Source organism: Carcharodon carcharias, chromosome 23 (genome assembly GCF_017639515.1).
Source record: "Carcharodon carcharias isolate sCarCar2 chromosome 23, sCarCar2.pri, whole genome shotgun sequence".
Taxonomy (NCBI): Eukaryota; Metazoa; Chordata; class Chondrichthyes; order Lamniformes; family Lamnidae; genus Carcharodon; species Carcharodon carcharias.
This window is the reverse complement of record NC_054489.1, coordinates 39,512,311-39,524,937: the sequence shown is the minus strand read 5'-3', so window position 1 is coordinate 39,524,937 and position 12,627 is coordinate 39,512,311.

Sequence of the window (12,627 nt, the reverse complement as noted above, 5' to 3'; positions counted from 1 at the left end):
GCTCTGCCAAGTGACCGACACCCTCAGCCAGCCAGACCCTCAGCTCCATCCAGGTCCTCACCTCCAGCCAAGAGGATACCTCCTGCATTGAAGGGCTGCAAATAAGCAGCCTGGAAGACCCGCCACAGCGCTTACCCACACCCTGCAGCAGCGCAGAGACACACACCTAGATCAGGAGAAGGCTCAGGGTCACAATCTGGTGCTCACCGCACAGACACGTGTCCACAGCAGGAGGAGGCAGGTTCAGCCGAGCTCCCTGGCACTCGGAGGAATGCTGGGGAAGAGGCATCTGCGAGGTCCGAGTCAGATGACGAGCATCTAGATTTGGCCTTCCAGCTCATCGTGGAGAGTCAGCAGGAGGTGTGGGAACATCACACAGAGCTGTGGGGAGCCCTTAACAGAGTGGCATGCGAGCCTGCTCTCTGATGAAGCAGTGCCCACATGTGTGTGCATGGAGGTCTCCATGGAGAGGGTGTCAGACACCATGGATACCCTGGTCCAGCGGAACGCAGAGATGTGCGCAGACCTACACTCCATCACAGTGGCCATGGGTGAGTTCCTGCAGTGGCAATGCAAGATGGAAATGAGGTACCTCAATGTCCCTCCAGGTGCTCCTTTCCCTCAAGGAGTCAAGCCAGGGACCTTGGGCACCTGGACGCCCCTGGGTCATTTACTCAGGAATCTCAGAGGCTGTCCTCTCCCTCCAAGTCCCCTTTGCCTGTAACCACCTCAACCTGGTCCTCTGTCACTGCAGAGGGAGCAGCTGGCCCACAGGAGGGCAACCAAAGCAATTCGGGGCCCTCAAGGCTTCGGCTCTCCAGAGGATGCATGCTGAAGTCATCAGAGGCAACAGGGCCAATCACTGCACAGGCTGTCTCCACCCCTGCTGCGGATGTCAGGGTAGTACCTAGAAGAGGTGGTAGGACTTGAAAAGTAAAGAATTTCTGATCATAACTGGTTGCTCGGGTGAACATATTTTGTCACTTCATAATCTGAAAATATATTCACTTTCACTGAATAACGTGGAATGTTATCTTTTATCTTCATTGACAGGCTTCGGAGGTCCTTCCCTTGCATTCCCCCATCCACTAGCAGTTCAGCTGCATGCAGCTGGACCAGGAGTGATTATGGAGGGAGAAGTGTGTGTGTGGCAGGGTCTTTCGGAGCCTCGTGCAAGCACTCTCACATGGCCCTGGACCCTTCATCCATCACACTCATCTCACTGTCCAGGGCATTTTCAATGCTGCCTGCTGGGGTTCTCTTTCAGTTGTCCATCTGAGCTGACCTGCATCTCAGCCCACCCACTGAGCACACTCCTAGCAGTGCCTGTGCACGTCCACTCCACTCAGTGCTCTATTCAATTTCAATTTTAGAAGCATGGTGGTTGTTAAGTATGCTTTCACCTCCCCCAGTCGCCCATATCCACTCCCCCATCACTGTTGATCACCCACCGCCCACTCTGGCATCGTCTTCCACCTCCCCACTGTCACCTACCAACCAGAATCCTATTCTTTCCAGGATGTCCAGGTGAACGTGCAGGTTCCCTAGCGTCCTGAGAATCTGACACCCATCCATATTGACCTCCCCGGCCTCCTCCTTCCCACCTCTATGGTCCTTGTCTGCCTCTGAGTCCCCACCAACCACTCTCGCCATTCCTTCTACCGCTACTGTCGTACCCTCACCCTCCCACCCTACCAGCTCACTGTGCCCCTCTCTCATGCTCACTGTAGTAATTATGATTTTATTTTGTGTGTAACGTACCTTTAGGAATAATACTTGTTAGGAAAGATCACATGATCTGTAGTAACCAAAAGGAGAGTAGCGGGGGCTACCTCAGCAGGCAGTGTAGAGATAGAATTGGAGTTGAAAGCACACGTGTAGTTGCTGCTGAGTATATTGTAAATAAACTTATGTTTCCACTTAAGAAGTGTCTGCAGTTCAACTCTATTATCAATTGTAGCAACTTGGCCTTACAACAAACTGGTGACGAGGGTAAAACAGGATTTAACAGATTGTTAAAAAGAAATCGGCACCGTACCTCGCCCAGTGATTGTAAGTAGCAGGCTCTGTTAGAATTGAAGAAGTTATCCCCTCTCAAAATGTCACAATTTGGGAGAATTGATTCTTTTGAACAAGCCATACACAGTTGGTCTCAATACATAGAACACCTCACATTCTTTTTTCAAAGCGCATGAGATTACAGGGGAAGAGAAGAGGCGAGCTATCCTCTTAAGCACTTGTGGGAGCAAAATCTACAGCTTGATCCAAAGTTTGACGACACCCATTGCCCCAGATTCAACAAATTTTGATGAATTGGGAGACCTCATAAAGGGTCATGATCAACTAAAGCCCTCAGTCATGATGCAAAGGTTCAGGTTTAAGTCATGAAATAGAGCCCCAGGTGAGACAGTTGCACACTACATGGCAAATCTGAAACAGCTAATGGAACATTATGAGTTTGGTATGTCTCTAAAGGACATGCTTAGAGATTGTTTAGTGTGTGGTGTGAATGAGGACGCGATTCAGAAAAGATTATCGTCCAAAGCGAATTTCGATATCAAGACGGCACTAGAGATAGCGCTGGACATGGAAAGCTCAGTAAGAGATTCAAAAGCCGTGCAGGGTGTGCAAAATGGCGCCAACCTCCACATCAGGTGGGAAACCCCAGCCAAAAAGGGCGCAAAAATACAAGACTCTGCCAAGAAGCAGGAAACAGTTCCCACTAGCTGAGAATAAAGAAAAGTAACTTAGCAGTGAAATCAAAGGATAATTTTAATAGAGGGGGAAACAATCAGTCTTTTAGCGATTGGCAGTTTAAAAAATCGAATACTACTATTGTCACAGAAATGGACATATGATGAGGCAGTACAAAGAAAGATTCAAGCGGACTTGTAAACAAGAGAAGAAGCCCAATGAAATCTACAATGTAGAAGAGCCGGAAATAACATATTCACATATTTACTTACTGTTTAATCTGAAAATTGGAAGGACAGATGTTCCTCAGGGAAGTGTCCTCGGCTCAACTATCTTCAGCTGCTTCATCAATGACTTTCCTTCCATCATAAGGTCAGAAGTGAGGATGTTCGCTGATTGCACAATGTTCAGCACCATTCGCGATTCCTCGGATACTGAAACATGTCCAAATGCAGCAAAACCTGTGGCAAGTAACATTCGTACCACACACATGCCAGGCAATGACCATCTCCAACAACAGAGAATCCAATCATTGCACCTTGATGTTCAATGGCATTATCACCATTGAATCCCTCATGATCAGCATCCTGGGGGTTACCATTGACCAGAAACTGAACTGGACTAGCCATATAAATACTGTGGCCACAAGAGCAGGTCAGAGGTTAGGAATTGTGCGATGAGTAACTCACCTCCTGACTCCCCAAAGCCTGTCCAGCATCTACAAGGCATTAGTCAGGGGTGTGATGGAATACTCTCCACTTGCCTGGATGAGTGCAGCTCCAACAACACTCAAGAAGATTGTCACCGTCCAGGACAAATCAGCCCACTTGATTGGCACCACATCCACAAACAGTCATTCTGTCCATCACCAACACACAGTAGCAGCAGCATGTACCATCTACAAGATGCACTGCAGGAATTCACCAAGGCTCCTTCGACAGAACCTTCCAAACCCACGACCATTGCCATCTAGAAGGACAAGGGCAGCAGATAGATGGGAACACCACCACCTAGAAATTCCCCTCCAAGTCACTCACCATCCTGACTTGGAAATATATCGCCGTTCCTTCACTGTTGCTGGGTCAAAATCCTTGAATGCCCTTCCTGAAAGCACTGTGGCTGTACCCACACCACATGGACTGCAGCGGTTCAAGAAGGCAGCTCACCACCACCTTCTCAAGGGCAACTAGGGATAAGCAATAAATGCTGGCCCAGCCAGCGAAGCCCACAACCCATGAATGAGTAATGAAAAAAAAGAACCAATACTTGTCACAGTGAAAGTAAATGGCAAACCTGCTAGAATGGAAGTGGACATGAAAGTTTCCACTACAGTAATTGGGGAACATACCTCCAGATATCTGAATAATGGTGAACATCAATTAAATTTAGAAGAAACAGCTGCCAACCTCAGAACATGTATGGGAGAAGACATTCAAATAAAAGGCACAGAGTAACTGTCCATTATGGAAGCCAATTGGCAAAGTTACCAGTGTTGGTATTGACAGGGAGACAAAGGACTCAAAAACTGGAAGAACTGCAGGCTGTGTTGAGTCAAAATCTGGAAGAACAGCAGAAGGAATTCAGAGATACCCTGCTTATGGCACAGTTCGAGACGAGGTGGGAAACCTTGGCAGGGAAAAAGAAAACCTGTTGAAAGACCTTCACACACTACAAGGTTCCCTCAGGTCAAAGCTTCTACCTCTGGAAAAGTATGAAGAGAAACAGAAAGAATTCAGCACCTCTCTGAACAAACTGAAGAATGAGTTTGCAGAGCAGACACAAGAATGTTCAATTTTCCAGGAGGCAGCAAAAAAATATAAAAAAGAGGGCAAAGAGCTGAAGAATCAGCTAAATGAAGCCAAAGAGGCTTTGGGAGCAAAAGTCACAAAATTTTCCAAGAAGCACACAGATAATGAAATTTTGGGAGGTTCAGCCACTGAGTTCAGACAAGTTCAGCTCGCGTCTGAGAGAATTCTGTCCAACAGTGAAGTCAGAAAGAAGGTTGAGATTAAAGTCTGCGCTAGAAAGATGATACAGAAATACTAATAGGGCTTTTATTCTGGCAGCATACACATACACTTTTGTACATAGGCCTGACAATCAAATCGCTAATGTCGATGTACTTAGTCATTTGCCTTTACAAGAAAATGATGAACACGTCCCAGGTCAACAGGAACTTCTTTTATTGTTGAATTTCTTAGATTCCTCACCGGTATGTGCTCGACAGATCAGAGACTGGACAAGTCAGGACCCAGCTCTATCTCTTGAACGAGAACAAGTGTCACATGGTTCATCACAGGAGCCCGTATCTGATGAACTGAACCCGTTCTTCAACAGAAGACATGAAACAACCAGCAAGAATGACATCTTATTGTGGGGAGCACGAGTGATAGTTCCTCCAAAGGGAAGGGAGCCACTTTTAATTGAACTACACAGCGCACATCCAGGAATTTCGGAATGAAGATCGTACCACAAGACTATCTATGGTGGCCTGTGATGGATGGTGAAATGGAGAATTTAGTAAAGCACTGTGTGCAATGTCAGCAACTGCAAAAGTTGCCAATGACAGCTCCGTTATACCCATGGGAGTGGCCAGGTAGACCCTGGGTGCAGTTACATAGTGACTACGTTGGACCTTTTCTGGGAACAATGTTTCTGCTCATTGTCGATGCCCATTCAAAATGATTGGATGTATATGTCGTGAGTCACCAATGTCGGTCGCTACAATTGAGGAGCTATGTCAGAGTTTTGCCATACTTGGGCTACCAGAAGTCGTCGTTTCCGATAACTGTACGGCATTTACAAGTGCTGAGTTTCAACAGTTTATCAGCCTCAATGCTATCACTCATGTGAAAGCTGCACCGTATCACCCCTCCTCAAACAGACTGGCCGAAAGGGCGGTTCAAACATTCAAGACAGGCATGAGTAAGCTAACTGGCCACTCCTTGGCAACCAAGCTATCATTTTTTGATTACAGGACTACCCCTCATACAACAACAGGTGTCACACCTTTGGAGTTATTGTTGAAATGCCGTCTCGGGGTGAGATTGATCTTAATAATGTCGCATTTAGAGGGGAAGGTGGAAAGAAGTCAGGGAAGCCCCAGAAAACTAGACATGACTGGAATAGTCACGAGAGGAAATTTGCCGTGAGAGAGCCGGTATACGTGAAGAACTTCAGGGAAACACAAAGTGGTTACCGGATAAAATAAGTATGGTGACTCTGCCTTACCAAGTGGTGGTAGAAGGCTGGGTCATCCGTAAACATGTGGACCATTTAAGGAAGAGAAATACAAATCACCAAGATTTTGTTCCACCAGTGATTACAACCAGACCTGTGTTTCCTGTTGAGAATACTCCACCCAGGACAGACATGTCTGATGTTCCTGTAAGAGTTGCGGATACAGAACTGCAGGTGTCCACCAAAGCACCTGATGTTCAGGCAACTCTGGAAAAGGAGGCTCCTGACAAAGAATCTGAATTTGTGGAGCTGTGACGTTCCACACGTACCAGGAAACCACCTGACAGACTGAACTTGTAAATTCCTCACTCAGTGTAAATATTATGTTGTCTTAAAAAATAAGTATTTGTAAATATAATATGTATAGCTGAGTTAAAGGGAGAGGAATGTAGTAATTATGGTTTTATTTAGTGTATAATGTGCCTTTAAGAATAATACTTGATAGGAAAGATCACCTTCTGCTCCTCGAAAGTCTACAATATGAGCAAGGCCCTAACGGTCAGTCCCAACTCCTGCACATCAGACTTGTTAGGGTGTGTTCTGGGCTGGCATGTTTTCCCGCTGATATGGGTGGTAAATTTGACGTGGGGGTAGGTGATTCCGCTGAGCAGGGCTTATAATTAGGTGCAGATGTATTAAGATGATGTTCCCGACGTGCGGTGTTGGGAAAGGCAGCTCGCCATTGACGAGCGGAGCCGACGATCACAAACTGGTTTCGCAGCGGTGTGAAATTGACTCTTGGCCTTCTCAGCATATTGTCCGTTCATGCCCATCATAACGCAAACGGGGGGAGAAAATTCCGGCCAGAGTCTAATCGTAAGGACAGCACCGCTGACAGTGCACTGCCTTCAATCGCCAAATGACAACTCACTCCTAAAGTTATTGAAACTATCTTCCGAAGCTCAACTTTATTGTTTTGAAACATGCATTTGGTGTGTACGTTAAATATGGGACTGTTACTTACAGTGTTATTTAGTGTTATGGTACTGTGCAGTTCTGCATCTATCTCGTTATTCTCCCTGAATAAGTTGAACTAATAGTTCCCTGAATGTAGAGGTCTTGTGAGGTGCTGTCTATCTTCTTTCAAAGTTGCTAGTAGAGCAAAGTAGCTAACTCGTGCTCAGCACTGATGTAAAAGACAAATTGTTAGTCTTGCAGCATGTTACCATAGTCACAAAATACATACGATTACAAAGTTCTATTCGCAGGAAACTCAGATCTGTTGCGAACGCAAGTGAAAAGTTTTGGGAAGGCGCCCAATTGTAACTGTAACATCAGTGCACACAAACAAACAGTATCAAAGTCAATCTGAACTCTTATCTTTCCTTCTTTCTGACAAGGACATCCAAAGCTGTCCAATTTAGTTTAGTCATGCTGTAATGATTTCCAGTTAATAATTGTCCAAGTATTTATTTGAATCATTCACGATGTCTCATTGCAGAGAAGGAAAGATAAATGTGGAAAATCCTCCATTGGACATTATATTTGATTATGATAAGTCAAAAGATATGCCAGCAATTTGCAAATATCAGAACTCAACATTTAAATATGCAAATAATGTTGCCTTATCATGAAATGCAACCTGGAGGGGAAGGCAAATGACATCAAACAGTCACTAGCCAGGGTCTTATTTTTCTCACCGGGACACTAAATCCATGGTCACTTTCTCCCCAATCTAGACGATAAGTAGAACAAGTGGTTCTTTGATTTCCGTTTATTTTTTTGACCCTCTATTAATTTTTCCCATTTCTTTTTTTCTCTCTTCGTCTTGGACTTTGCTTGAGAAAGTCCTGACAACCATTTAGTGAGCATGGTGGCTACTCGTGTGTATGCCTTGACAATGACTGTTGCCAGATTGTGCCAACATGCAGGACATCAAAACCAAGTGCAATCCTGCTTTCATCTGATGCCCAGACATCAGTGATCCAGCATGGATCACTGAATAGCAAAAGCCCTGACTGATTTGTCTTCTCTCATCAGCACAGTGGGGCACTGAGACCCAACGCAATGCTGCAGTTCTGAGGTAGGCTTAATTAGCACATCATTAGTAGCATCAAATGGCTACCTGAGCTTCCACCCTCACAGGACAGCTAAGTTATAGAGGGTGGATGAAAGAATGCCAACAAGGAGAGTACTGGAGTAATTAAAACATGGATAAAGGTTTGGGTGGTGGAGGGGCTGAGGTTGGGAGGGAGGAATGCTGGACAATGTTGCAAAATTGGAAGCAGGCAGTTACTGCGATGAAGAAGATGTTGAGTATGGAAGTCACCTCAGGGTTGAATATGATGCAGAGGTTGTACATGATTTTGTTCAGTCTAACTCGACAGACCATCCGGCATCAACTTAGGCACCAGAAACAACAACGGCAAACTCAGCCCTGTCGACCATGCAAAGTCCTCTTTACTAACATCCGGGGGCTTGTGCCAAAATTGGAAGAGCTGTCTCACAGACTAGTCAAGCAACAGCCTGACATAGTCATCCACACGGAATCATGCCTTACGGAAAATGTCCCAGACACCACCATCACCATCCCTGGGTATGTCCTATCCCACTATCAGAACAGGCCCAGTGGAGGTGGCGGCACAGTGGTATGCACTGGGAGTTAACCTGGGAGTCCTCAATGTTGACTCCAGACCCTATGAAGTCTCATGGCATCAGGTCAAACATGGTCAAGGAAACCTCCTGCTGATTACCACGTACTGAGCTCCCTCAGCTGATGAATCAGTTCTCCTCCATGTTGGACACCACTTGGAGGAAGCACTGAGGGTGGCAAGGGCACAGAATGTACTCTGGGTGGGGCACTTCAAAGTCCATCACCAAGAGTGGCTCAGTAGCACCACTACTGACAGAACTGGCTGAGCCCTAAAGGACATAGCTGCTCGACTGGGTCTGCAGCAAGTGAGGGAACCAACAAGACAGGAAAACATATTTGACCTCATCCTCGCCAAAATGCCTGCTGCAGATGCATCTGTCCGTGACAGTATCGGTAGGAGTGAATATCACCCAGTCCTTGAGGAGATGATGTCCGGTCTTCACATTGAGGATACCCTCCATCGTGTTGTGTGGCACTGTCACTGTGCTAAATGGGATAGATTTCAAACAGATCTAGCAACTCAAGACTGGGCATCCATGAGGTGCTGTGGACCATCAGCAGCAGCAGGATTGTACTCACAAACACAAACTGTAACCTCATGGCCTGGTATATCCCACACTCTACCATTACCACTAAGCCAGGGGATCAGTCCTGGTTCAGTGAAGAGTGCAGGAGGCCATGCCAGGAGCAGCACCAGGCATACCTAAAAATTAGATGGCAACCTGGTGAAGTTACAACTCAGAACTACCTGCATGCTAAATAGTGTAAGCAGCATACAATAGACCTGGGCTAAGTGATTCCACAGCCAACGGATCAGATCTAAGCTCTGCAGTCCTGCCACATCCAGTCGTGAATGGTGGTGGACAATTAAACAACTCACTGGAGGAGGAGGCTTCATAAATATCCCCATCCTCAATGATGGGGGAGCCCAGCACATCAGTGCAAAAGATAAGGCTGAAGCATTTGCAACAATCCTCAGCCAGAAGTGCCGTGTGGATGATCCATCTTGGACTCCTCTGGAGGTTCCCAGCATCACAGATGCCAGTCTTCAGCAAATTTGAATCACTCCACGTGATATCAAGAAACAGCAGAAAGCACTGGATACTGTAAAGGCTATGGGCCGTGACAATATTCCAGCCATAGCATTGAAGACTTCTGCTCCAGAACTTGCCGTGCCCCTAGCCAAGCTGTTCCAGTACAGCTACAACACTGGCATCTACCTGGCTATGTGGAAAATTACACAGGTATGTCCTGTACACAATTCAACCCGGCCAATTACCACCCCATCAGTTTACTCTCGATCATCAGTATCAAGAGTGCTGTTCGCTGATGATTGCACAATGTTCAGCTGCATTCTCAACTCCTCAGATACTGAAGCAGTCCATGTCCAAATGCAGCAAGACCTGGACAATATCCAGGCATGGGCTGACAACGGGCAAGTAACATTCGTGCCACACAAGTGCCAGGCAATGACCATCTCCAACAAGAGAGAATCTAACCTTCGCCCCTTGACATTCAGTCAACAGTGAACTTCCCCACTTCTGACCTTATAACGGAAGGAAGGTCATTGATGAAGCAGCTGAAGATGGTTGGGCCGAGGACACTACCCTGAGGAACTCCTGCAGTGATGTCCTGGAGCTGAGATGACTGACCTCCAACAACCACAACCATCTTCCTTTGTGCTAGGTATGACTCCAACAAGCAGAGAGTTTTTCCCTGATTACCATTGCTGAACCCCCCACTACCAACATCCTGGGGTTGCCATTGGCCAGAAACTGAACTGGATTAGCCATATAAATAGTGTGGCTACAGGGGCAGATCAGAGGCTAGGGATCCTGCAGGGTGTAACTCACTTCCTGACTCCCCAAAGCTGTCCACCATCTACAAGGCACAAGTCAGGAGTATGATTGAATTCTCTCCACGTGCCTGGATGAGTGCAGCTCCAAGAACACTTAAGGAGCTCAACAACATGACAAAGCAGCCTATTTGATTGGCACTCCATCCACAAATATTCACTCCCTCCACCACAGCCGCACAGTAGCAGCAGTGTGTACCACCTACAAGGTGCACTTCAGGAATTCACCACGGCTCCTTCAACAGCACCGTGCTGTCAAAACATTGACCTCTACCATCTAGAAGGACAAGGGCAGCAGACAGATGGTAACACCACCACCTGGAAGTTCCCCTTCAAGTCACTCACTATCCTGACTTGGGAATATATCGCCGTTCCTTCACTGTCGCTGGGTCAAAGTCCTGGAACTCCCTCCCTAACAGCACTGTAGGTGTACCTGCACCAATGGACTGCAGTGGTTCAAGAAGGCAGCTCACCACCACCTTCTCAAAGGCAATTAGGGATGGGCAATAAATGCTGGCCTAGCTGGCAATGCTACATCCCATGGATGAATAAAACAAAAGGTGAATGACTAGAGGAAGGGGACAGTGTGAGTGCTAAAGAAATGGAATTGATATCAAGCACTGAAAATGATGGCTTTTGTCTTTAATGGTCATGTGAAAGCTTGATGTTAGACAGACAGTCTGACAGCAAGGTGGTGGTCAGAGGATTAATAAAAATGGTGGAGACATATGTCTGGGTGCTATCAATGAACAAATTGAAGCTGACCTCAACGATTTTGCCAAGGGATAGTATAAATGGGATGGATCCAAGAACAGATCTCTGGGGTGTTCTGATGTTAAAGGTGTGGGGAAGGAAGAGAAACCACTAGAGATATTCTGACTTTGTCAAGAGTCCGTCAGACCTGTGCAATGGAAGAGAAGAAATGGAGGAAGGTCGTGTGGTCAACTGTGGAGAGCTTGAGGGGGACAAAGGGGAATGATGCATTATGTTGATGGTCACAAATAGTTGCAATTATGACTTAGCCTGGATCCATATGGTATTGTGAAATGGGCTGAAGCCAGACAGAAGATACCTGAAGAGGGAGCTTTGGGAGTGACGGGGGCAATGCTGAGAGGCAACGACATACTCCAAGATCCTAGCAAGAAACAGCAAGTTAAGGAGAGGGAGCTAGGTACTGAGGACAGCTAGCTGAAGGATGGGTTTTTATGATTACGATTTTGGTAGTTTTGTAGGGAAGAGTAATAGTGTCAGGCAAAAGTGAACTGCTAACAATGTCACAGGGGCCAGAGAGGCAACTAAATGATCACAAGTGGAGTGGGAAGGAGATCAAAGGACTAGCAGATTTAAAAAGAACAAGCAAGAAGATGAGGGGTAAATTGGAAAGTGATGAGGGTTCAGGGCTGCAGTGGAGAGTGGGGAGAATGAAAGTAGGTTGGAGCCAGAGTGGCAGAGGATGGATATAGAGTGACAGGAAACAAAGAGCTACTTTGACAGGGTTGAATAATGCGCTCACAAATTGCTGTTTACTTTGGCAAAATGAAGTATCATTTGGTCTGTATGGTGCCACCACAAGGTCAAAGTACAGAGAAATCAATTAAGTTAGTAATGAAAGAGAAACAGGTGCCCATAACAAATCAGGACAAGTCAAAATTCTAATAGCTGCTAAACAAAATGAAATAGCTTTAAATCTCTGAGGTGCTGTCCCCCACTCACAACGCTCCAGAAACCAAATTTCTAATGTAACTGTAAAGATGATTGTCGAAAGTCAGTTGCTGAGGATCAATTTATAAGTTCTAACAGGCTTTTTTCATATCCATTAAATTCCCTGGGGCATCCAGAATTGTGTACAAATGCTGAATGCAAACATCACTAGTGCAGTTTCAATCGATGGGTGTGAATCAGAAAAATTTCCAATCAAATCTGGAGCCAGACAGGCTGTTGTCTCTCTCCTGTCTCATTTGTGTGTTATTTTAAACCTTTTGTCGAGTCCATCAGGAAGGTTGTGGGCATAAGAGGGGTGATAATCCCAGGCAGTGGAGAAACTCAGGCCAAAGCCTCCCTGTACATGGATGATGTCACCGTCTTCCGCTCGGATCCACTTTCTGTTCACGGACTGATGAGCATCTGCAACCAGTTTGAAAGGGCCTCGGGAGCCAAAATAAACCGTGACAAGAATGAAACCATATTCTTTGGGTACTGGGCTGACTGATCCTTTCTCCCCTTCATCGTCAGGTCAGACTACCTG